General features: G+C 34.6%; 1 long non-coding RNA gene across 1 annotated transcript; it reads right to left on the bottom strand.

Moving 5' to 3' along the window:
- Nucleotides 1-1,223: 1,223 nt before the first annotated feature.
- On the bottom strand, nucleotides 1,224-25,302 carry LOC113888566. Its single transcript, XR_003510011.1, has 3 exons — nucleotides 25,173-25,302; nucleotides 18,342-18,405; nucleotides 1,224-1,308 (listed from the first exon to the last, which is right to left on the bottom strand). It is a non-coding gene; the product is annotated as an uncharacterized LOC113888566 (long non-coding RNA).
- Nucleotides 25,303-25,593: the final 291 nt, after the last annotated feature.

Raw genomic sequence — 25,593 nt, 5'->3', positions numbered from 1 at the left:
ATTATATTTAACAAAAGGAAAACCCTAGCTTAGCTCTCCAGGACCTTCTTATGATTAAAGGTGCCCTGTAAGTTGCTCATAAAGCACTAATTGTATGATATTGCTTGCCAGAATATTGCTCACCAATCATGATCAAATTACCCAGCTGTTATATCATTTATTTCTGAATTCTTTGTTACATGATAATAATCTTGTATATAACATAAAATTGAATTTTGCCAGGACCACTAAGAAATGAATAGGGGTTAGCAGTTATGGAATAACTAAAGGCTTGCATCTTTAAGCATCAAAATTTAAATTTTACTATAGGGATGGAAGGGAGCACAAAAAGGGAACTGTTCTTTAAAAATGTGTTTTCTTTTCAAAATTCTTTTGTATTTATCTTAGTGTTGTCTTGAATCTCTGGCACTCTTTCGATTTAAGCCTGGGTAATGCTAGACAATGATGTTATGACCTGTATTTTCTTCCTATCTCTCACCACTGTACCAGTTTTTAAAATTTAATAGAGAGCCTAGATGATCACCTTTATTCCACAGCTACAATACATAAATCCCCTTTCTCATCTTTTGCCCTTAGCCTCACCTCTTTTCTCATTCGCCTCTTAAAAGAAAATACTTAATGGCCTAGAATCAATCTGTGAACACCTGAAGATCAATTAAGAGACTATTCCTCAGTATGAGTTCATTGATTTCTCTACATAGAAATCTAAAATCTCAATTCTGTATGATAAAATGTACTTTAAGATCTGATTCTTAGTAACAATAAGTATTACTATTTTAAAAATCTCTCTCTATTTTAAGAAGGCAAATATTAGACAATAAAGCCTTTCCAACTGACTACATAAACTTTCTGCCACAGAAAAGCAATTTTCTAAAGACATGAACAGTATCTTTAGAGACCTTAAGGACAAAGAGGTAAGAAATAATCATGAAGCCTAAAGAAAAGAAAAATATAAGTAATAACCACCAATATACATAGATGTCAAAAAAGCTTAAAAATAGTTTCATCAAGGCAAAATTTCCACTCAAGAGAACAACTCCGAGTGGAACAACTCCGAGTTTTTGCATGAAACTCATGCAAAAACCAAAAGGCAATGTGAGACACTGGATCAAAATGAGGCAGCTTTCCAAAAATAAAAATACTGGTAATGTACAAGGAGTAAAAGTAGACAACAGGCATAAAATCACGATACTCTTTTCAAATATTTCAGTAGAAATCACTTACCTCATCATAGTAAACTCTCAGTTCTGCTCTCTTGGATTTCAAGTCCCAGAAAACTACAGTACCATTTTCATAACCTATTAGCAACTGGAAAACATTAGAACAATCATTTTTGTAATTCTAACATTAATTTTAGCTTGTTCCAAATAAAGATTAACGTTAATAAAGTAAAATCATACTACATAATCCAACTTTATTTAAAATACCAATCTTTCCAAACCTGATTATTTTCTTTTTTTAATTTTATTTTATTTTTAAACTTTACAATATTGTATTAATTTTGCCAAATATCGAAATGAATCCTCCACAGGTATACCTGTGTTCCTCATCCTGAACCCTCCTCCCTCCTCCCTCCCCATACCCTCCCTATGGGTCGTCCCAGTGCACCAGCCCCAAGCATCCAGTATCGTGCATCGAACCTGGACTGGCGACTCGTTTCATACATGATATTATACATGTTTCAATGCCATTCTCCCAAATCGCCCCACCCTCTCCCTCTCCCACAGAGTCCATAAGACTGATCTATACATCAGTGTCTCTTTTACTGTCTCGTACACAGGGTTATTGTTACCATCTTTCTAAATTCCATATATATGCGTTAGTATACTGTATTGGTGTTTCTCTTTCTGGCTTACTTCACTCTGTATAATAGGTTCCAGTTTCATCCATCTCATTAGAACTGATTCAAATGTATTCTTTTTAATGGCTGAGTAATACTCCATTGTGTATATGTACCACAGCTTTCTTATCCATTCATCTGCTGATGGGCATCTAGGTTGCTTCCATGTCCTGGCTATTATAAACAGTGCTGCAATGAACATTGGGGTGCACGTGTCTCTTTCAATTCTGGTTTCCTCAGTGTGTATGCCCAGCAGTGGGATTGCTGGATCATAAGGCAGTTCTATTTCCAGTTTTTTAAGGAATCTCCACACTGTTCTCCATAGTGGCTGTAGTAGTTTGCATTCCTACCAACAGTGTAAGAGAGTTCCCTTTTCTCCACACCCTCTCCAGCATTTATTGCTTGTAGACAAACCTGATTATTTTCAACATTGAAAAATACTGGCAAAAGAACTCTATTCAATATAAATATATACCAATGAAATGAGACAACGTGTAAGTATATATGTGCTGTGCTTAGCCACTCAGTCGTGTCCAACTCTGTGACCCCATGGACTGTAGCCTGCCAGGCTCTTCTGTCCGTGGCAATTTTCCAGGCACGAATACTGGAGTGGGTTGCCAGACATTCCTCCAGGGGATCTTCCCAACCAAGGGATTGAACCCATGTTTCCTGCATTGCAGGCAGATTCTTTACAATCTGAGCCACCAGAGAAACATAAGTATGTATGACACAACATAAAAATAAATGGGAAAACCAGAATAACAGAAAAATAGAAGAGAAAATGAACATGAAATAAAGGTGATAACTGAATAAACAGTGTATATGCCATTCAGGCCTATGCACTTGTAAAATGTGGCCACAAATTTGGCTTCAAGTTATTTCTATCAAATCCAATTTTATCTCTGACTTAAGTCAGTGTTTCAAATTGGTGACTGATGAACTCTCAGTAGTTCACAAAGATATTCTAGAGATTCATGTTATTAAACATAGTTGATATTGACTTGTAAATCAATAAATAAGACAATTAACAAAATATACATACTTCATTTCAAAAGAAAAGCATTTGAGAACAGAAAATGATTGGATGATCATACTCAAGACTCAGTCACTCAGCTAAATATTACTTGCTGTGCTGATGATTTTTCCTATAATATGACACTGAATGTTCAAACAACCACACAATTGCACTCATTTCAAATTCTAGCAAAGTAATGCTCAAAATTCTTCAAGTAGACTTCAACAGTACACCAACCGAGAACTTCCAGATGTACAAGCTGGATTTAGAAAAAGCAGAGGAAGCAGAGATCGAATTGCCAACATTCACTGGATCACAGAAAAAGGAATAGAATTCCAGAAAAACATCTACTTCTGCTTCATTAACTATGCTAAAGCCTTTGACTGTGTGGATCACAACAAACTGTGGATTTCTTTAAGAAATGGGAATACCAGACCACCTTACCTGCCAAGAAACCTGTATGCAGGCCAAGAAGTAACAGTTAGAACCGAACAAGGAACAAAAGACTGGTTCAAAATTAGGAAAGGAGTATGTCAAGGCTGTATATTGTCACTCTGCTTATTTAAATTATATGCACAGTACATCACACAAAATTCTGGCCTGAATGAAACGTAAGCTAGAATCAAGGTAGCCAGGAGAAATATCACCAATCTCAGATATGCAGGTGATACCACTCTAATGGCAGAAAACAAAGAGGAACTAAGGCACCTCTTGATGAGGGTAAAAGAGGAGAGTGAAAAGGCTGGCTTAAAAACTCAACATTCAAAAAACTAAGATCATGGCATCTGCTCCCACCACTTCACAGCAAGCAAAAGGGGAAAAAGCAATAGATTTTATTTTCTGGGGCTCCAAAATCACTGTGAATAGCAACTGCAGCCATGAAATTAAAAGATATCTGCTCTTTGGAAGGAAAGTGATGACAAGCCTGCTGCTGCTGCTAAGTCGCTTCAGTCATGTCCGGGTCTGTGTGACCCCATAAACAGTAGCCCACTAGGCTCCCCTGTCCCTGGGATTCTCCAGGCAAGAACACTGGAGTGGGTTGCCGTTTCCTTCTCCAATGCATGAAAGTGAAACGTGAAAAGTGAAAGTAAAGCTGCTCAGTTGTGTCCGACTCTTAGCGACCCCATGGACTGCAGCCTACCAGGCTCCTCCGTCTATGGGATTTTCCAGGCAAGAGTACTGGAGTAGACAGCATATTAAAAAGCAGAGACATAACTTAGCTAACAAAGTTCCGCATAGTCAAAGCTATGGTTTTTCCAGTAGTCATGTATGGATGCGAGAGTTGAACCATAAATAAGACTGATCACATTTGAGACTTGTGAAATGTGGTGCTGGAGAAGACTCTTAAGTGTCCCTTGGACTGCAAGGAGATCCAACCAGTCAATCCAAAGGAAGTCAACCCTGAACATTCACTGGAAGGACTGAGGCTGAAGCTGAAGCTCGAATATTGTGGCCACCTGATGCAAAGAGTCAACTCAATGGAAAAGACCCTGATGCTGGGAAGATGGAAAGCAAAAGAAGACGGGGACAGAGGAGGATGAGATGGTTAGATATCATCACCAACTCAATGGACGTGAATCTGAGCAAACTCTTGGAGATAGTGAAGGATAGAGGAGCCTGGCATGCTACAATTCATGGGGTCACAAAGAGTTGGACATGACTTATGGACTGAACAACAACAAAAACAACCAGAAAACATATAACAAAATGGCAAAAAGCACATGCCTATCAATAATCACTTTAAGTGTAAGTAAACTCAATGCCCCAACAAAAAGACACAGGGTAGCTAAACAGATAAAAATAAATAAATAAATACTCATATATATGCTGTCTATAAGAGACTCAGTTCAGAGCTAAAGACACACACAGACTGAAAGTGAAAGGATGGAAAAAGATGTTCCATTCAAACAGAATGAAAAGAAAGTAGGGTAATACAACTCATATCAGCAAAATAGACTTTAAAACAAAGACTATAACAAAAGGAAAAGAAGGGCATCACATAATGTTAAGGGGCTCAACCCAAAAAGAGGAAATAATATTAATAAATATATACATGTACCTAACAGGAGCAACTAAATATATAAGCCAAACAATAACAGACATAATAAAAGACATAATATTTTTATTAGACATAATAAAAGCAGAAATTACCATAACAAGTATTAGTAGGGGATTTTAATACCCAACTTACAACAATGAATAAATCACCCAGACAGAAAATCAAAAAGAAAACACTGGCCTTCAATGATACTTTGACAGTTGAACTCAATAGACATTTACTAAGCATTCCATCCAGAAACTACAGAATATGCACTTTTCAAGAGCACATGGAATATTCACCAGGACATATCACACAGTAGGCCACAAAACTAATCTCAATAAATTTAAGGAGAGTAGAATCACATCAAGTATCTTTTCTGACCATAAGGGTATGAAACTAGATACCAATTATAGGAGGAAAGGTGGAAAAGACGCAAACACTTGAAGACCAAACAATAGGTTGCTAGAAAATCAATGGGTCAATAAACAAATCAAAGAGGAAATTTAAAGATGAGATGAATGAAAATAGAAACACAACTTCTCAAAATCTATGGGATGCCACAAATACAGTTGAGAAGTTTATAGATTACAAGCCTACCTCAAGAAACAAACCAAAGTATATAAAAAAAAAAAAAAAAAACTAGAAATCTAAGAGACTTACAAAAATAAAACAAAGCCCAACAATTAGAAGGAAGGAAATAACAAAGAAAAGGAGAGAGCCAAGGACAGGAAATATATGAAACAGAGACACAAAAATGGTGGGGGGTGGGGGGGGGGAGGAAATCAATGAAACTAAGAGGTTAACTTTTTAAAGATAAAGAAAATTGATAAACTTTTAGCCAGATTTATCAAGAGAAAAAGAGGGCCCAAATAAATACAATAAAAATGAACAAGAAGTTTTGAAAGATATCACAGAAAGGCAATAACTGAAGAATACTACAAACATTTATACGACAACTTGGACAATCTAGAAGAAATGCACAAACTGCAAGAAATGTAAAATATCCCAAGAAAATGTAGAAAATATGAAAAGACCAATTACCAGTAATGAAACTGAATCTGCAATTAAATTAAAAAAAAAAAACAAAAACAAAAAACTCCTAACAAAGTCCAGGATCACATAGCTTCACACTGGAATTCTACCAAACATTTAAGGATGAATTGACACTTATCCCTTTCAAACTCTTCCAAAAAATTAAAGAGAAAGGAACACTTCCAAACTCATTATTTGAATCCAGGATTACACTGATATCAAACCCAAAGACATTACAAAAAAGGAAATTCAGTTCAGTTCAGTCGCTCAGTTGTGTCCAACTCTTTGCGACCCCATGAATCGCAGCATGCCAGGCCTCCCTGTCCAATCACAGGCCAATAAATCTGAAAAATACAGATGCAAAGATCCTCGACAAAATATTAGAAAACAAAATTCAACGGCATATAAAAAGAATCTTATGCCATGATCAAATGGGATTTCTCCCAAGAGTGCAAATTTGGTTCAGTATCTGAAAATCAATCACTGTGATACACCACATTAACTAAGAGAAGAATAAAATCACATGATCATTACAAAAGGTGCAGAAAAGGCATTTGACAAAATTCAACAATCACTCATGATAAATAGTTTCATCAGTGGGTATAGAGGGAATATATCTCAACATAATAAAGGCCATATGTGACAAAACCACAGGTAAACATTATAGTAAATGGTGAAAAGTACATGGCAAATACTTTTTCTCTAAGATCAAGAACAGGAAAAGAATGTCATTCTTATTTAATATAAAATTGGAAGTCCTAACCACTTCAGATTAGGAATCAGATAAGAAAAATAAATAAAGGCATCCAAATTAGAAGGAAGAAGTAAAACTGTCACTATTTGCAGATGACATGATGCTTCATATAAAAAACTCTAATGACTCCACTCAAAACTATTAGAGCTAATAAGAATTCAGTAAAGATGCAGAAAAATGAATATATATATATATATATATATATATATATATATATCAGCATGTCTATACATTAAAAATGACTATCAGAAAGAGAAAGCAAGAATACAATCCCATTTAAAGCTTCATCAAAAAGTATAAAATACTTAGGAATATACTTAACCAAGGAGGTGAAAGACCTACACTCTGAAAACTATATGGCACTGATGAAATACATTGAAGATAACATAAATAAACATTAAGATATTCTATGCTCATGGACTGGAAGAATTTATAGTGTTAAAAAGTCTATACTACCCAAACCAATCTACAGATTCAATGCAGTTTCTATCAAAATACCCACAGCATTTTTCACAGAACTAGAACAAATAACCCTAAAATTTGAATAGAACCACAAAAGACCCTGAATAATCAAAGCCATCTTGAGAAAGAACAAAGCTGGAGGTATTACATGCCCTGATTTAAAAAATACTATAAAGCTAAAGTAATCAAAACAGTATGATGCTGCACAGAAACAGACAAGTAGATCTATCAAACAGAACAGAAACCCTAGATATAAACCCATGCACATATGGTCAATTAATCAACGACAAAGGAGGCAAGAATATAAAATGGGAAGAAGACAGTTTCTTTATATAAGTTATGTAAAAGAATGAAACTAGACCATTTTCTCATAACTTATAAAAAAATAAACTCTATGGACAAAACACTTAAACCTGAAATAGAAAAACTCATAGAAGAAAACAGGCAATATGCTCTTTGAAATCAGTATCAGTAATACTTTTTGGATCTGTCTCCTCAGACAAGGACAAAAAAGCAAAAATAAGCAAATGACACTACATCAAACTAAAAAATCTTTTGCTCAGAGAAGGAAAGCATCAATAAAAAGAAAAAACTATGAAATGGGAGAAAATATTTGCAAACGATGAAACAAACATCCAAAATATATAAGAACTCATACAATTCAGTACCAAAAAACAAACTATCTGATTTTAAAAACGGTATTTTTCCAAAGAAGACATACAGACATAAAAGAGGCACATGGAAAGAAGCTCAACATTAGTAATTACCAACCACAATGATATCACCTCACATCTGTCAGAATGGCTGTGATCAAAAAGACCACAAATAATTAACAAGCATTTGTAAGGATGTGCAGAAAAGGGAACTCTTGTGCACTGTCGGGAGAACATATATTGATGCAGCCACTATGGAAAGCAGTACGGAGGTTCCTCAAAAATTAAAAATTGAGTTATTGTATGATCCAGCAACTCCAATCCCGGGTATTTACCTAAAGAAAATTAAAACACTGATTTAAAAAGATATACACATCCCCAATGTTCACTGCGGCATCACTTACAATAGTTAAGATATGAAGCAACCTAAGTGTCCATCAGCACATGAATGGATAAAGATGTGGTACACACACACACAGAGGAATATTTCTCAACCACAAAAAAGAATGAAATCATGCCAATTGTGATAGCATGAACGAACGTGGAGAGCAGTATACTAAGTGAAACAAGTCAGATTAAGAAAGATAAATAGTATATGTTTCTTATATATGTGGAATCTAAAAATAGTAAAACAAATATATAACAAAACAGAAAAAGATTCACAGTACAGAGAACAAAACTAGTGGTTGCCACTGGGGGAAGGTAGCAAAATAAGTGAAGAGTATTAAGAGGTATAGCACAAGCAATGTAAGCAATAATATCATAATAACTTTATATGGTGCATAATCTATAAAAGTATCAAATCATTATGTTGTACAGCTGAAACTAATTATTATTCTAAGTCAACCATACTTTAATTACACTTATTATATACTTCAACTCTACTTCTTATATATTTTGAACAGTATGAAAAGGCAATAAGGTAGGACACTGAAAGATGAACTCCCCAGGTCAGTAGGTGCATGCTACTAGAGATCAGTGGAGAAATAAGTCCAGAAAGAATGAAGAGATGGAGCCAAAGCAAAAACAACACCCAGTTGTGGATGTGACTGGTAATGGAAGTAAAGTCTGATGCTGTAAAGAGCAATATTGCATAGGAACCTGGAATGTTAGGTCCATGAATCAAGGTAAATTGGAAGTGGTCAAATAGGAGATGGCAAGAGAACATCAACACTTTAGGAATCAGCAAATTAAAATGGACCGGAATGGGCAAATTTAACTCAGATTACCATTATATCTTCTACTGTGGGCAAGAATCCCTTAGAAGAAATGGAGTAGCCATCATAGTCAACAAGAGAGTCCGAAATTCAGTTCTTTGGTGTGATCTCAAAACCAACAGAATGATCTCTGTTTGTTTCCAAGGCAAACCTTTCAATATCAAGACAATCCAAGTCTATGCCCCGACCACTAATGCAGAAGAAGCTGAATGGTTCTATGAAGACCTACCACACCTTCTAGAACTAACATCCCAAAAAGATGTCCTGTTCATTATAGGGGACTGGAATGCAAAAGTAGGAAGTCAAGAAACACCTGGAGTAACAGGCAAATTTGGCCTTGGAGTACAGAATGAAGCAGGGCAAAGGCTAATAGAGTTCTGCCAAGAGACCGCACTGGTCACAGCAAACATCCTCTTCCAACAACACAAGAGAAAACTCTACACGTGGACATCACCAGATGGTCGACACTGAAATAAGATTGATTATATTCTTTGCAGCCAAAGATGAAGAAGCTGTATACAGTCAGCAAAAACAGGACCAGGAGCTGACTGTGGCTCGGATCATGAACTCCTTATTGCTTTAGGTGCAGAGTTAGGTTATTTATTTGACTTTTTTCTTGTTTCTTGAGGTAAGCCTGTATTGCTATGAACCTTCCCCTTAGCGCTTCTTTTACAGTGTCCCATAGGTTTTGGGTTGTTTTCATTTTCATTCATTTCTATGCAAATTTTGATTTCTTTTTTGATTTCTTCTGTGATTTGTTGGTTATTCAGCAGTGTGTTGTTCAGCCTCCATATGTTGGAATTTTTAAGTTTTTCTCCTGTAATTGACATCTAATCTTACTGCATTATGGTCAGAAAAGATGCTTGGAATGATTTCAATTTTTTTTTAATTTACTAAGGCTAGATTTATCGCCCAGGATGTGATCTATCCTGAAGAAGGTTCCATGTGCACTTGAGAAAAAGGTGAAATTCATTGTTTTGGGGTGAAATGTCTTATAGATATCAATTAGGTCTAACTGGTCTATTGTATCATTTAAAGTTTGTGTTTCCTTGTTAATTTCCTGTTTAGTTGATTTATCCATAGGTGTGAGTGTGGTATAAAGTCTCCCACTATTATTGTGTTATTGTTAATTTCCCCTTTCATACTTGTTAGCATTTGTCTTACATATTGCGGTGCTCCTATGTTGGGTGCATATATATTTATAATTGTTATATCTTCTTCTTGGATTGATCCTTTGATCATTATGTAATGTTCTTCTTTGTCTCTCTTCACAGCCTTTATTTTAAAGTCTTTATTTTATCTGATATGAGTATTGCTACTCCTGCTTTCTTTTGGTCTCTATTTGCATGGAATATCTTTTTCCAGCCCTTCACTTTCAGTCTGTATGTGTCCCCTGTTTTGAGGTGGGTCTCTTGTAGACAACATATATAGGGATCTTGTTTTTGTATCCATTCAGCCAGTCTTTGTCTTTTAGTTGGGGCATTCAGCCCATTTACATTTTAGGTAATTATTGATAAGTATGGTCCCATTGCCATTTACTTTGTTGTTTTGGGTTCGAGTTTATACACCCTTGTTGTGTTTCCTGTCTAGAGAAGATCCTTTAGCATTTGTTGGAGAGCTGGTTTGGTGGTGCTGAATTCTCTCAGCTTTTGCTTGTCTGTAAAGCTTTTGATTTCTCCTTCATATTTGAGTGAGATCCTTGCTGGGAACAGTAATCTGGGCTGTAGGTTTTTCACTTTTTTCACTTTAAGTATGTCCTGCCATTCCCTCCTGGCCTGAAGAGTTTCTATTGAAAGATCAGCTGTTATCCTTATGGAAATTCCCTTGTGTGTTATTTGTTGTTTTTCCCTTGCTGCTTTTAATATTTGTTCTCTGTGTTTGATGTTTGTTAATTTGATTAATATGTGTCTTTGGGTGTTTTCAGAGAAGGCAATGGCACCCCACTCCAGTACTCTTGCCTGGAGAATCCCATGGATGGAGAACCCTGGTAGGCTGCAGTCCATGGGGTCGCTAAGAGTCGGGCACGACTGAGCGACTTCCCTTTCACTTTTCACTTTCATGCATTGGAGAAGGAAATGGCAACCCACTCCAGTGTTCTTGCCTGGAGAATCTCAGGGACAGGGGAGCGTGGCGGGCTGCCGTCTATGGGGTCGCACAGAGTCGGACACGACTGAAGTGACTTAGCAGTTGGGTGTTTTGCCTTGGGTTTATCCTGTCTGGGACTCTCTGGGTTTCTTGGACTTGGGTGACTATTTCCTTCCCCATTTTAGGGAAGTTTTCAACTATTACCTCCTCAAGTATTTTCTCATGGTCTTTCTTTTTGTCTTCTTCTGGGACTCCTATGATTCGAAAGTTGGGGTGTTTAACATTGTCCCAGAGGTCTCTGAGATTGTCCTCATTTCTTTAAATTCTTTTTTCCTCTCTGCTTCATTTATTTCTACCATTCTATCTTCTGCCTCACGTATCCTATCTTCTGCCTCCATTATTCTACTGTTGGTTCCCTCCAGAGTGTTTTTTATCTCCTTTACTGCATTATTCATTATATATTGACTGTTTTTTATTTCTTCTAGGTCCTTGTTAAACCTTTCTTGCATCTTCTCAATCCTTGTCTCCAGGCTATTTATCCGTTTTGTTTTCAAGATTTTGGATCATTTTCACTACCATTATACGGAATTCTTTATCAGGTAGATTCTCTATCTCTTCCTCTTTGGTTTGGTTTGGTGGGCATTTATCCTGTTCCTTTACCTGCTGAGTATTTCTCTGCCTTTTCATCTTATTTGTATTGCTGTGTTTGGGGTGCCCTTTCCATATTCTGGCAGTTTGTGGTTCCTCTTTATTGTGGAGGTTCCTCACTGTGGGTGGGCTTGGATGGGTGGCTTGTCAAGGTTTCCTGGTTAGGGAAGCTTGTGTCAGTGTTCTGGTGGGTGGAGCTGGATTTCTTCTCTCTGGAGTGCAATGAAGCGTCCAGTAGTGAGTTCTGAGATGTCAGTGGGTTTGGTGTGACTTTGGGCAGCCTGTATATTGAAGCTCAGGGCTATGTTCCTGTGTTGCTGGAGAATTTGCGTGGTATGTCTTGCTCTGGAACTTGTCGGCCCTTGGGTGGTGCTTGGTTTCAGTGTAGGTATGGAGGCTTTTGATGAGCTCCTATCGATTAATGTTCCCTGGAGTCAGGAGTTTTCTGGTGTTCTCAGGATTTGTACTTAAGTCTCCTGCCTCTGGTTTCAGTCTTATTCTTACAGTAGACTCAAGACTTCTCCATCTCCTTTTGAAGACAATGGGCTGCCTTTCTGGGTGCCTGATGTCCTCTGCCAGCATTCAGAAGTTGTTTTGTGGAATTTGGTCAGCGTTCAAATGTTCATTCAATGAATTTGTGGGGGAGAAAGTGGTCTCCCCATCCTATTTCTCCACCATCTTAGGACCACCCCCCCAGGTTATATTCTTCAACTTGGCTTGAATAAAATTTTTCATTTCTTTCAAAAATTGACTATTGATTAATTTTTCACCAAAATACAAATTTACACCAAAATAATTTACACCAAAATATGAAAGACATAAAATTTGTCTATAATTGCTATCCTTTTATGCACAGAATATTTCAAATAATTTAAAGACAGTTACTAAAAGCAAACATTCGGTGATGTAGTTGGACACAAAATAACAAAAATGAATAGTATTTTATATGGGCTTCCCTGGTGGCTCAGAGAGCAAAGAATCTGCCTGCAATGCAGGAGACCTGGGTTTGATCTCTGGGCTGGGAAGATCCCCTGGAGAAGGGAATGGCTACCCACTCCAATATTCTTGCCTGGAGAATTCCATGGACAAAGGAGCTTGGTGGGCTATAGTCTATGGGGTTGCAAAGAGTCGGATACAACTGAGTGATTAACACATATACACTAACAATTAATTATGAAACAGATTTTAAGAAAATTAATTCATAGGAGCAATAAAGTCTATAAGGGACTTAAAATTAAGCTAACAAAAGATATGTGTGACTTTTTTGTGAAAAAGTTGTAAAGCTATACAGAAAGACATAAAAGAAAGCCAAAGTAAATATATCTTGTTTATAAGATGAAAAGATAAAACACTCATGTCTTAATGATGTACATATTCTCTAAATTCATCAATATGTCCATGTTTCAGAGTCCCAACAAGGATTTACATAGAGTTTGATATGCTAATCCTAAAACTCATACAGTAGAATAAATGGTCATAAAAGAAAACAAGATGAGAAAATGAGAATGAAGAGGGGCTACCAAATATCAAGATATTTAGTAAAGATATTATAACTAATAAAGTGTGCCATCAGTAGAATAATAGATAAATGTATCAATGCAACAGAGAAAAAAGCCCAAAGACCCACTCAAAAGAAAGAACTTGATATATAAGTGAGATGTCCTTATAAATCAGTGTAAACCGAATTGACTATTCAATAAATAAATAATCTGTATATAAAAATGAAAGCATACCCTTATAACAAACCACCATAAAATAAGTTACATATAGATTAAAATCAAATTATGAAACAGAAAGCCTTAAAACTGATAGAAAAAATAAAACTGCATTTTCCCTTAGGAAGGGAAATATCTAGCAGGTAACAAACAAAATGCAGGAGTCAAATGGAAAACTGATAAGACTGAATACATTCAAATCAAGAATTTGTATGTGACAAAGGCTATTGATGGAAAAACTAAACTACAGGAAATCAAGAGATTTATTCAAGGTTATATGATAATAAGCAGTGGATCACAATACAAACACAGTCTTCTGCCTCTAGCATTAATTTATTTTGCATTCCTTTTAATTTCTAATTACCCAACTAACACACATTATAGTTTTTAATAAAAATTTGAACAACACAAGTAAAATGTGAGTATTTTTGACCATTTTCCTCAATGCCAATCACTAGTATCCTTCCCAGATTTGTACATCTTCTTTGGGGCTTTTTCCCTTGAATATTTAAATATGTAAGTAAAAACATAAATTCATTATTCAAGTGATTTTATGCTAACCTTACTGTTCTACATCTTTTGTTTAAAAAATATGGCTTGAAGAATCTTCCTTATCAGAATAGCATTCCTCAGTATGTATATAGTATCATTCATTTATTCAATTTTTTATTAATAGACCTTTAGGCTATTTTCAATATTTTGCCTGTTGGTCCTATAAATAGGATAAATATCTGAAATGGATTTTCTATCAACATATTTTAAATGTTGACAACAAGTTGCCCATACTGGTATGTATGGGCATAATCATGATTGCTATGTCTAGATGCTCATTTTTCAATTCCTGTTCCATCACTTGATAAGGTCTTAAGATTTTTTTCAAACTGAATACCAACTGACCAAAGCCAGTTATTTAATAGTTTATCATACCCTGAAATATCTTCTCTAAAATACACAAAATTCTCCCAAATACCTGAATCGTTTCTGGAATATCTCTTTAGATCCATTGGCTTTCTTGTATTGCCCTGTACCAATATCACAATGTTATTCATTAAAAAAAAACAAAAAAACATTTTGGCTATTCTTAAACATTTCATTTTTATTATGAATTTAAAAATCAGCTTGTAAATTTTTTAAAATAAGTAAATTCTCCATACCTACTTTAGTAAGGGCTTGTATCATCAAAGGATGTTGAATTTTGTCAAATTCTTTTTCTGTGTCTATTGAATTGAGTGTGATTTTTTATTCTTCCTTTTGTTACTGTTGTGTATCACACTGATTGATTTGCAATGTCAAACCATCCTTGCACTCCTGGGAAAAATCTTACTTGATCATAGTGTATGATCTTTTTAACATATTTTTGGATTCTGTTTCCTAAAGCTTTGCTGAGAATTTTACATCTATATTCATCAAAGATACTGACCTGTAATTTTCTTTTTTTGTAATGTATTTGTCTGGTTTTGGTATCAGGGTAGCACCAGACTAGTAGAATGATATTTGGAGTGTGCTGTCATCTTCAAATTATTTTTTTTGGAAGAGTTTGGGAATGATAAGTATAAGTCCTTCTTTATATGTCTGTCAGAATTCTTCTATGAAACCGTCCAATTAAAATGTCTATACATTCAAAGCAATCTACAGATTTAATGCAGTTTCTATCAAAATATTCATGAGATTTTTTTTTTACATAACTAGAACAAATATCCTAAAATTCATATGGAATCACAAAAGATGCTAAATTGCCAAAACAATCTTGAAAGGATAAAACAAAGCTGGAGGTAACATGCTCCCAGACTTCAGACTATACTACAAGGCTATAATAATGATAAAAGCATGGCACAGGCACAAAACAAGACATATACAACAATAAAACAGAATAGAGATTCCAGAAATAAACCCTTGCATCTACGGTCAATTGATATACAACAAAGGAGGCAAAAATATAAAATGGTGAAAAGGCAGTCTCTTCAATAAGTGGTTCTGGGAAAACTGGAGAGCTACATGTAAAACAGTGAGAATAGAAGATTTCCTCATACCATATACAAAAATAAACTCAAAATGGATGAAAGATATAATGTAAGTCCTGAAACTATAAAACTCCTAGAAAAAAATAGGAAGAACACTTGACATAAATTGTAGCAATATTTATTTTTTAAAAAACTGTATCCTAAGGCAAAAGAAACAAAGCAAAAATAAACAAATGGGGCCAAATTAAACTTAAAAGCTTTCACACAGCAAAGGAAACCATTGACAAACAGACAACCAACAAAATGGGAAAAAATATTTGCAAATGATATGACTAAGAAATTGATACTCAAAATACATAAACAACTCATACAACTCAATATTTTAAAAAAACAAACAACCCAATTTAAAAATGGGTAAAAGACCTAAATAGACCTTTTTCCAAAGAAGACATACAGACAGCAAACAGGGACATGAAAAGATGCTTAACACTGCTAATTACTGCTGCTGCTAAGTTGCTTCAGTTGTGTCCGACTCTGTGCGACCCCATAGATGGCAGCCCACCAGGCTCCCCCGTCCCTGGGATTCTCTAGGCAAGAACACTGGAGTGGGTTGCCATTTCCTTCTCCAATGCATGAAAGTGGAAAGTGAAAATGAAGTCGCTCAGTCATGTCTGACTCTTAGCGACCCCATGGACTGCAGCCTAGCAGGCTCCTCCATCCATGGGATTTTCCAGCAAGAGTACTGGAGTAGGGTGCCATCGCCTTCTCCATGCTGATTACTAGAGAAATGCAAATCAAAACCACTGTCATCAAAAAGTCCACAGATAACAAATATTGGAGGGGATGTGGAGAAAAGGGAACCCTTGTACATGTTGGTCAGAATGTATATTAGTCCTGCCACTATGGAAAGAAGCATGAAAGTTTCTCAAGAAACTAAAATCAGAAATACCATATAATCCAGCAGTTCCACTCCTGGGTATATATATTAAGAAAATGAACACATAATTCAAAGAATACATGCACCCCAATCTTTAGAACAGTGCTATTTATGATAGCCAAAATATGGAAGCAATCCAAGCAGTACAGGAGACCTGGGTTCGATTCCTGGGTCAGGAGGATCCCCTGGAGAAGGATATAGCAACCCACTCCAGTATTCTTGCCTGGAGAGTCTCTGGCAGACTACACTCCATGGGGTCGAAAGAGTTGGACACAACTTAGTTACTAAACCGCCACCATTTATGATAGCCAAGATATGGAAGCAACCCAAATGTCCACGAATAGATGAACACATAAAAAGAACTTGGCAGTTATATATACACACATATATATACAATGAAATATAATTCAGCATAGAAAGAAACAAAACTCTACCAACTGCAGCAACACAGATGGACTTAGAGAACATTATGCTTAGTAAAATTATTCAAACACAAATACTACATGTCACTTAAATTTGCAATCTAAAAATAATACAAATAAGTATATACAGCAAAACAGAAATAGATTCACAGAAACAAAAAATAAACTAGTGATTACCAGAATGGAGATGGAAGGGGGAGGGGTAAATTAGGAGTACAGGATTAAGAGATAAAAACTAATATCTATAAAATAGATAAGCAACAAGGGATATATTGTATAACATAGGGAATTAGAGCCATTATCTTTTAATAACTTTTAGTGGAATATAATCTGTAAACATATTTAATCATTATATTTTATACATGAAACTAATAATGTAAATCAACCGAATTTAAATTTAAAAAGTAAATCTGAATGACACTTGATTGGAATTACACTATTTATAAATCAATTTGAAGAAATTCAATGTACTTTCTCTTACTATCAGGGGACTTGTCTTTCAGGCTCAGTATTTATTAGGCTAATCCAGTTTCTATTATTTAAAAATAAAGAACCAAATCTATATAATTTATTTGTGTGTTTTATTTAGTACTTAGCAAAAATATATACATTTGAAGAGACAATATTGATAATGAAAGTGACACTTTAGAGCTTTTATCAACTTTGTTTCTCATCATTAAAGTATGCATGCTCAGTTGCTCAGTTGTGTTTGAGTCTTTACAACCCTATGGACTGTAGCCTGCCAGGCTTCTCTGTCCATGGGATTCTCCAGGCAAGAATACTGTTGTGTTGCCATGTCTTCCCTCCATGGGATCTTCCTGACCCAAGGGTCAAATCATTAAAAGAAAATTATGAATAATGGAAATTATTAAATATTATTTCTGCAATCTGAGAACATTTTCTACATTATTATCTATTTATAAAATTAAGATTGGCTAATTTATGATTACTTAATATTGCTGTTTATCTTTACCATTACTGAATATCATGGGCCAATGATTAATGATATTGATAATATTTTTAACTTTAAGCATAAAATACTTGATAATTAAAATTGTTCAATATGTTATATGCCTTCCTCAAAATTCTGCCACTAGTAGTAAAGAACCCACCTGCCAGTACAGGAGACATAAGAGACCCGGGTTCAATCCTGAGGTCAGGAAGATCCTCTGGGGGAGGAATGGCAACCCACTCCAGTATTCTTGCCTGGAGAATCCCAGAGACACAGAAGCCTGCTAGGCTACGGTCCACGGGGTTGCAAAGAGTTGGACATGACTGAAGTGACTTAGCACAACACAGCACATGTGTTATATGCCTTTCTCAAAATTTTATAATTAAATATCAACTTAACTCTAGGGGAAACTAATAATTCAATTTGGAACCATTATTAGTGTAAATAATACATTCATTCATTTGCTCATTCATTCATTCAACATGTTTTAATTTTAGATTACACTGAATGCATTGTACTAGATGTTACATATAAAATAACAGTAAGAAACACCTTTATTCAAGAATAAGAAAAATAAATTCAAGAATAATGGTATTGTAATACTCACTTTCCCTTCATCTCTTGGACTATCACTTAAATGCACAACTGGACCTGGATGAGTCTTTGTGGATCTGTTAAATCAATTCAAGAGAGTCACTTTAAAAAGACATTAAAACACTTTACCATTAGAGACTGAAATAAAGGAATTAAGATTACAGTGAAATATACTCCCAATATTCTGGAGCTTAGCATAAACTAATTTGAGCTCTTGGTTGTTTTTCTTTAAGACTATTTTTCTTTTCCCTACTAACTCTATTAAAGTAGGACTATTTTTAAAAATCTGGTTTAAGAACATTGATCCACAAAACAATGGCATTCTTCATTATCTTATATGCTTATCTGTGTGTTGCTAGATCTGCTTCTCTTAAAATTTAAGAATGAAGTTGTACTTATACAGACAAAAGGACTTATATAACCACAAGGGTAATGCTGTAAACCTGTTTCAACTAAACTGCAAAGTACATATCAAATTTAAAATTTCCTTTGACAAGAAATTTCTGATTTTGCTTCTACAGGGTAGTACAGGGGCTCCTTTGATCTACAAATAGACTCTTGCAAATGATAGCTATCTTACAAAAATCTGAGAAATTGGGGAAACCTACTTCACTGGTTATGTCTCATTTATCTGGTTAACTAGGATAATCAATAACAGCCTAAGAGCATACTGTTAAAAGGATCTTTGCTCTGCTAATCTGACTTTAAATTTATCCTATTCCAATATTTGGCATGTTTTGAATGTTTCCTACCTTAACAGATACCACCACTGAGTATGATTATTGTGAATTAAATATGACATGAACTGATATGACATAGATGATTGCTCATTTTTCCACATCCTGTCTTCAATGAACTAATTGTGCTAGATTAACCCTATTATAAGTATACTTGACATAGTTATAATTTATTTCTTAGGCACAGGTGAAAACCATCAAACATTCTGCACAAAACAAGAAAATTTAAATTTTAGAAATCCTTTGGAGTCAGACAGAAGTGACAAATTATGTAACTCCAGGTTCCCCAGATACAACTCCCTAGAGTAACTCAAAGAATTATTAATAAATACATATTTATTATATATCTTATCAGTGGTTTTGTTCTAAATTTTTTCACTTAAAAATGGAGATGATAGCAGTGGACCTACTGAATAACAGTGAGGATTAGAATACACATACAACACTTAACGTAATACCAAAACATAGTACTTAATAAATAGTATGTATTAAGTTTGTTATAAATCATTGGAATAATTCGATACTAGAGTTACTACTTGCATTCTAGGATATGTTCAGGAAGAAACGGCTTCATGAAAAGTTTATATAGTTTTTTGCAGTTCTCCTATATTTATATGTAATATATCATTTACATATAAGTGCACTGCTTTATTACAGTATAAAGGCCTCTGATAAAAGACAATGTCCTTCAATTATCTTTTGGTAACTAATAATATCCAATAAACCAAAATTCCTATGTCTCTTGTGTTTGATTGGAACAACAAGTACCAAAGTGTACTCCATGATAAACTAGTGAATATATAAGGTGTTTCACATAAAGAGTGTTCTATATCAAAAAAAGTTTGGGAAAGTCTGATTTAAAGTTCAATATTTTGTTTTTCTTTTACAGAACTTCTTAGAGACATGATATGCAAATCAACACTGCAAATCTGACCATATGCAAGTTAGACCATATGCAAGACTAACTTATCAGACTCTACAAAACACTTAAGTTTAGAAAAAAATCTAGAGTTAAAGTTATTTGTAATAACTTTTTCAGGCTATAGAAGAGATTTTTTTTTTAATTGTAAAAAATAAAAGAACCCTGAAAGTTAGAAGATAACAGAAGTTAAAAGGAAAACTCTCATTTCTCTACATGACTATTAACATTTTGATGTATTTTTTTCTGACTTTTCTCACCAACATTGAATTTTCAAAAACTACCAAGCATTCTTTGCAAAAATTATGGCCATTAGAAACTACTTTAAAAAGCAGTTGTGTAGTATGGATTCTGTAAATCTCATAAAAATTGTTTTAGATAGAATTATCAATGAACTTAAATTCATGGGACAGTCATCTAAACAATGCCCAGTAATTCTAAAATCCCTATTTATTTCTCTTCCTCCCATTCATCACAATGGCTTCATGATAGTTTCTTTTGTGGACTTTCTCTTCCCATATCTTAAATACTGGTATTCCTTTGTATTCTATTCTAGACTGAAATGTATTCCCATATTATATATGATCATGAATTCAAGAGACCACAGGAGCCAGGTAGGTATTGTAAATGAGTTCAATAGGCTGAATAAGAACTGTGCCAAACTGGATAGCACATTGAATGTGAATGTGTTAGTCGTTCAGTCACATCCAACTCTTTGAGATCCCACAGGCTGCAGCCCACCAGGATCCTCCGTCCATGGGATCCTCCATATAAGAATACTGGAATGGGTTGCCATGCCCTTCTCCAGGGGATCTTCCCGACCCAGGGATCGAACCTGAGTCTCCTGCATTGCAGGCAGATTCTTAACCTCCTGAGCCACCAGGGAAGCCCATATGGGAATGATAACACACTACCCACCTACAAAAGGGAAGTTGTTAGTTTCAGTTGATTACTGACTGTCATGCACGAATACTAGACTGGGATTGTTTCATTAGGAATTGTTTTCATGAAAAGCTGGAAATTCAATTTTTCATCTCTATTCTACTAGTTCTTAAATACTGGAAACTAATAATTCAGAATATACTTAAATATTTTGATGGGCAAACAAAACATACCCATGAGTCAAAACTGGTTCATTGTCTACAAGTTTGCTACTTCATTTATATACAATCTCCATGTACAATCTCATATATTCTCATAGTTCCAATGTCTATGTAAATTCTGATGTTATTAGGTTCAGAATATACATATAAAATATTCTGATATATTCCATATACCCCACATCCTTCCATTCTCCCATACCAATTCCATTTGAATAACTTAAAAATACACACAACTCAACCTACCTAAAATTGAGCTCATTATTTTACTCCCAACCTACTTAATCTCCTGCTTTCTTTCACTAAATGACACCTTTGTCTACATAGTTAAGCCAAATACTCACTCAATTCTCTATTATTCTTACATCTTCCCACAAGACCCAAGTATTGCCTCTTCTGTCTTCTAACTATTTCTTTAATGTGTCAGCTTATCTTCACTCCTAAATGCTCCATAATTTTTGCCAAGAACACAGTCTTTTCTCTTTTCAGTGATTTCTCCATGCCTGCATTCAGAGTAGACTTTTTAAGTGCAAGTTTGGTCAAGTGAATTTTTCTCTTAAAACCCTTCAAAACCTAGCTCCTGACCTTAGATGAAGTCTAAATGCTCAAATTGGCTTATAAGACTTTCATACTATGTATCTTTACTATCTTCTCAGCTTTATCTCTTGCCATCCTTTCTCCTAGCCATTCCCAACTAACAAAAATCCTTAAAATTTCTCTTCATGGAACAAAACCTCTCTCACACCCTATCCTTTAACATTTCTGTTTCCTCCCTTGGAAACCCTCTCCCCCAGCTGATTCTCCACTCATCTGAGACTCATCCTTCAGATCTCATGGATGGTAACTTCCTTCACAGATACTTCTCTGAGACCTCACATCTATATTAGGCATCCTTCTTACAAAATTGCAACATTATATTTCCAATATAGTGTAATTGCCTTTTTACTTAATCTCACCTTTATTACACTGGAATCTCCAAGAAGAGAGAAATTATGTCTTCCTAGTTTATACTGGTTTCTAGTTGTGCGACTTCACTTTCACTTTTCACTTGCATGCATTGGAGAAGGAAATGGCAACCCACTCCAGTGTTCTTGCCTGGAGAATCCCAGGGACGGGGCAACCTAGTGGGCTGCCGCCATCTATGGGGTCGCACAGAGTCGGACATGACTGAAGCGACTTAGCAGCAGCAACAGCAGCAGGAGCTAGCGTATCATAGTGCTCAGAAAATATATTTGAAGACTGTAAGCCTTATATTTATTATTTAGTTCTAAACTTCATGTTCAAATTTTTAATCACATGTAGAAAAAATAGGTCCCCCCCTCCTCTTTTTTTTTAAGCTGGGACTGCTCTGCAGAAACACCTATCTCTTTGCTATAACCTGGAATATATTTTCCAATTAAATTTTTTAATGTCACTTTGTTATACTACTATTTTATAAAGACATTATAAAGACTATTTTCCATAGACATTATTGTTTCTACAGACATCACAAAAATGGCCTCCAGTTTCCAAATAACTAACATATACACTATGGGAACACGAACAATTTATAATTATGAGAACTGCCTACAATTGGGAGACTTCACTGAAAACACAAACAAGCTAAAAAGACAAAACACTGAATGAAAAGTATTTCAAGAACTTAAAATAGAAAATCTCACATCTTAAAGATAATTCTGCATTTCTCACACTTAAAATGTCCTGTTAAAATTTGTGTAAAGTTCTAATTATAAAATGACTCTTCTTAATTAAATACATATTTTATTACTGTCCCAAACTCTCAACACATATTACTAAGTGGTTTGCATTTCCTAATGTATCTCAAGAGGTAGACAGCAATTAAAAGACTGACTGTTCGGGAAGTTGGAAGTTGGGATTTAAAATTATATCTATCTCAGTGGGACTATATTACCATGGAACACACTTTTGGAAACCTGATCTAAATAAAGCAATAAAAAGGAGATAAGGTGGCTACTAATAATTTCTTGAGGATATTTCAAGGTTATTTTCAGAGGTACATACAACTTCATAAAACACTATATTTATATAAATGGGAGATTCTATTCAGAATCACACGTATAAGATATTATGAAAAATAAAAATGCCTTATTTTATTTCTTTAATTTCTCCTAGTTTTATCCTCCTTTATAACATACATTTTAAAATTTTCATTAGTTCAGAAAATATAAAGTATATAGACTATGTAAATACATATGGGTATAAGTCATAGTTCAGGTAGTATTAATCTGAATGATGAAAAGGATTTGTTAAGTAAATGAATATAGAAATAACACTGTAAGAATGGTGAAATATTTGATCTGTTTACAAAAAAATACTTCTTAATTACTTTAACAGCATTGGACTGAACACAAATCTATTACTATTTGTAACTAATAGTAAATTTGTATAAAACCTCTATCTCTCGGGTTTACTTGTGTCTATCAGTATTCCAAAACATTATGAAAACAAGTATTAAGCTGAGCATTGTGTAATGCTTTTATAGACTTAAGATTATAGGGGGGAAAGCCTTTCCCAAATAGCTGAAAAAATAAATACTTTTTGAGAAACACGTAACTGTCTATAGGACAAATGTTTTTAAAAATATATACATAAAATATTAAAATATATATGAACAAAAATCTCATACCAATCATAATTATAAATGAAAGCTTTAAGTCAACAGCACTGTGTATCTATTTATCATACTAATTTTCACTAATGTCATTAGTTATTTAGTAGCCGCTCTGTGGAAATCACCAAAATAAGACAAACATGAAAAAAAAAATGAGCAACAAACAAAGAATTCTGCCCTGAAGCTATTCTTATTCTAATGAGGAAGAGTTACCATTAATTTAAAAAAAGACTCATTAGGACACAATACAAATGGATAATTGTAATAAGAATATAACTCCTAATATCCCCTTCTTATCAAGCAATATACATGTACATTGAAATATTGGGAATACGGAATAGTAGATTTATTATGAAAACCAAAGTCAAATTTCATGAAAACAGGCTGTTTTAATCAGAGTTTTAGAGAAAAACAATTATATAACTTAGAATATGTATATGTAAGAGAGCGAATGAGTCAACCTCAAGTCAAACGTACCTTATTAAGGACCTGGATGTACAGAGCATAAATATTTATTAAAGAAAAATAGTTTTCCCAACTAACACACTGACAAGGAGAATTGTTTGTATATATACTACAAAAGATGGCTTGAAATTCCATAAAGTTTCACATCGGAGGGATTTCACATTTTACATGTGCAGAAACGTAAATATCAGTGCCAAAGTGAAAATGGTAATAGCCATCAGCCACGTATCCAAAAAGCTGTATATATCACAATTAGAACCCAGAAAAATATGTTACTGGGGCAAGCAAAGAATAAGCTGCTGGTGCTGCTGCTAAGTCGTATCAGTCGTGTTGGACTCTGTGTGACCCCATAGACAGCAGCCCACCAGGCTCCCCCGTCCCTGGGATTCTCCAGGCAAGAACACTGGAGTGGGTTGCCATTTCCTTCTCCAATGCATGAAAGGAAAAAGTGAAAGTGAAGTCGCTCAGTCGTGTCCTTCGCGACCCCATGGGCTGCAGCCTACCAGGCTCCTCCAACCATGAGATTTTCCAGGCAAGAGTACTGGAGTGGGTTGCCATTCTTTTGGAGAATAAGCTAGCAGTATTTAAAAACACGTGAACTGACCATGATTATTTTAAATTAAACTATATGTGGTAACAATCCTCTTGCCATTCCCACTGGAAGTGGCTATACTGACTATAAAGAAATGACATGATTTTCATGTATACCTTTTAGAATAAGCCTTACTATTTTACCACAGAGCTTGCATACATAGTAGCCCTTGATTATTTATAATATTTGTAAAGGCTAAAATCAGCATCTGTTAATACTTCAATATCTATTTTTAAAAGACTTTATAGTTTTCAATTATTTTAGATGAACATTTCACTCAAATTCATCATAAATTAGCTACTGATGTTTCAAATAACTCTGGAATTTGATATATATATGTACTATATAACTCTAAAAAATATTTAATCCAAATATAGTGGTATTCAAGTTCAAACTTACAGTTCAATTGCCTTGTTCCACATGATAACATATCCAGAAAGAATGAAAGATTCAATATTTACAATATGTGTATTTCCTCTTTCTGTTCCAACATAGAGCCATTTACTCTGGAAAGGTAGATGACAGTAAGTAATTCTGAAAGAAAGAAAATTACAATTAAAATATCTAAGTTTTATATCTGGTCAGCATTAAATTTTCTTTACACTTTTTACAGTGATAGCTATATAAACAATAAAATTTACTATATACTCAGTAGCACTTAATTATTAGCAGAGTTTATAGGGTAAATGACAAGATTATGTCATTAAAAATAATAATGATAAGGCAATCACTATTAAATAAGTGTCTGATATGGACACTGATATATATTATTTCTAATTCTGAAAATAGCACTTCAAGACATATATACAACTTTTCTTTA

This window comes from Bos indicus x Bos taurus, unplaced genomic scaffold, assembly GCF_003369695.1.
Source record: "Bos indicus x Bos taurus breed Angus x Brahman F1 hybrid unplaced genomic scaffold, Bos_hybrid_MaternalHap_v2.0 tig00000084_arrow_arrow_obj, whole genome shotgun sequence".
Lineage (NCBI taxonomy): Eukaryota > Metazoa > Chordata > Mammalia > Artiodactyla > Bovidae > Bos > Bos indicus x Bos taurus.
This window is presented reverse-complemented; position numbering and strand designations above follow the sequence as displayed.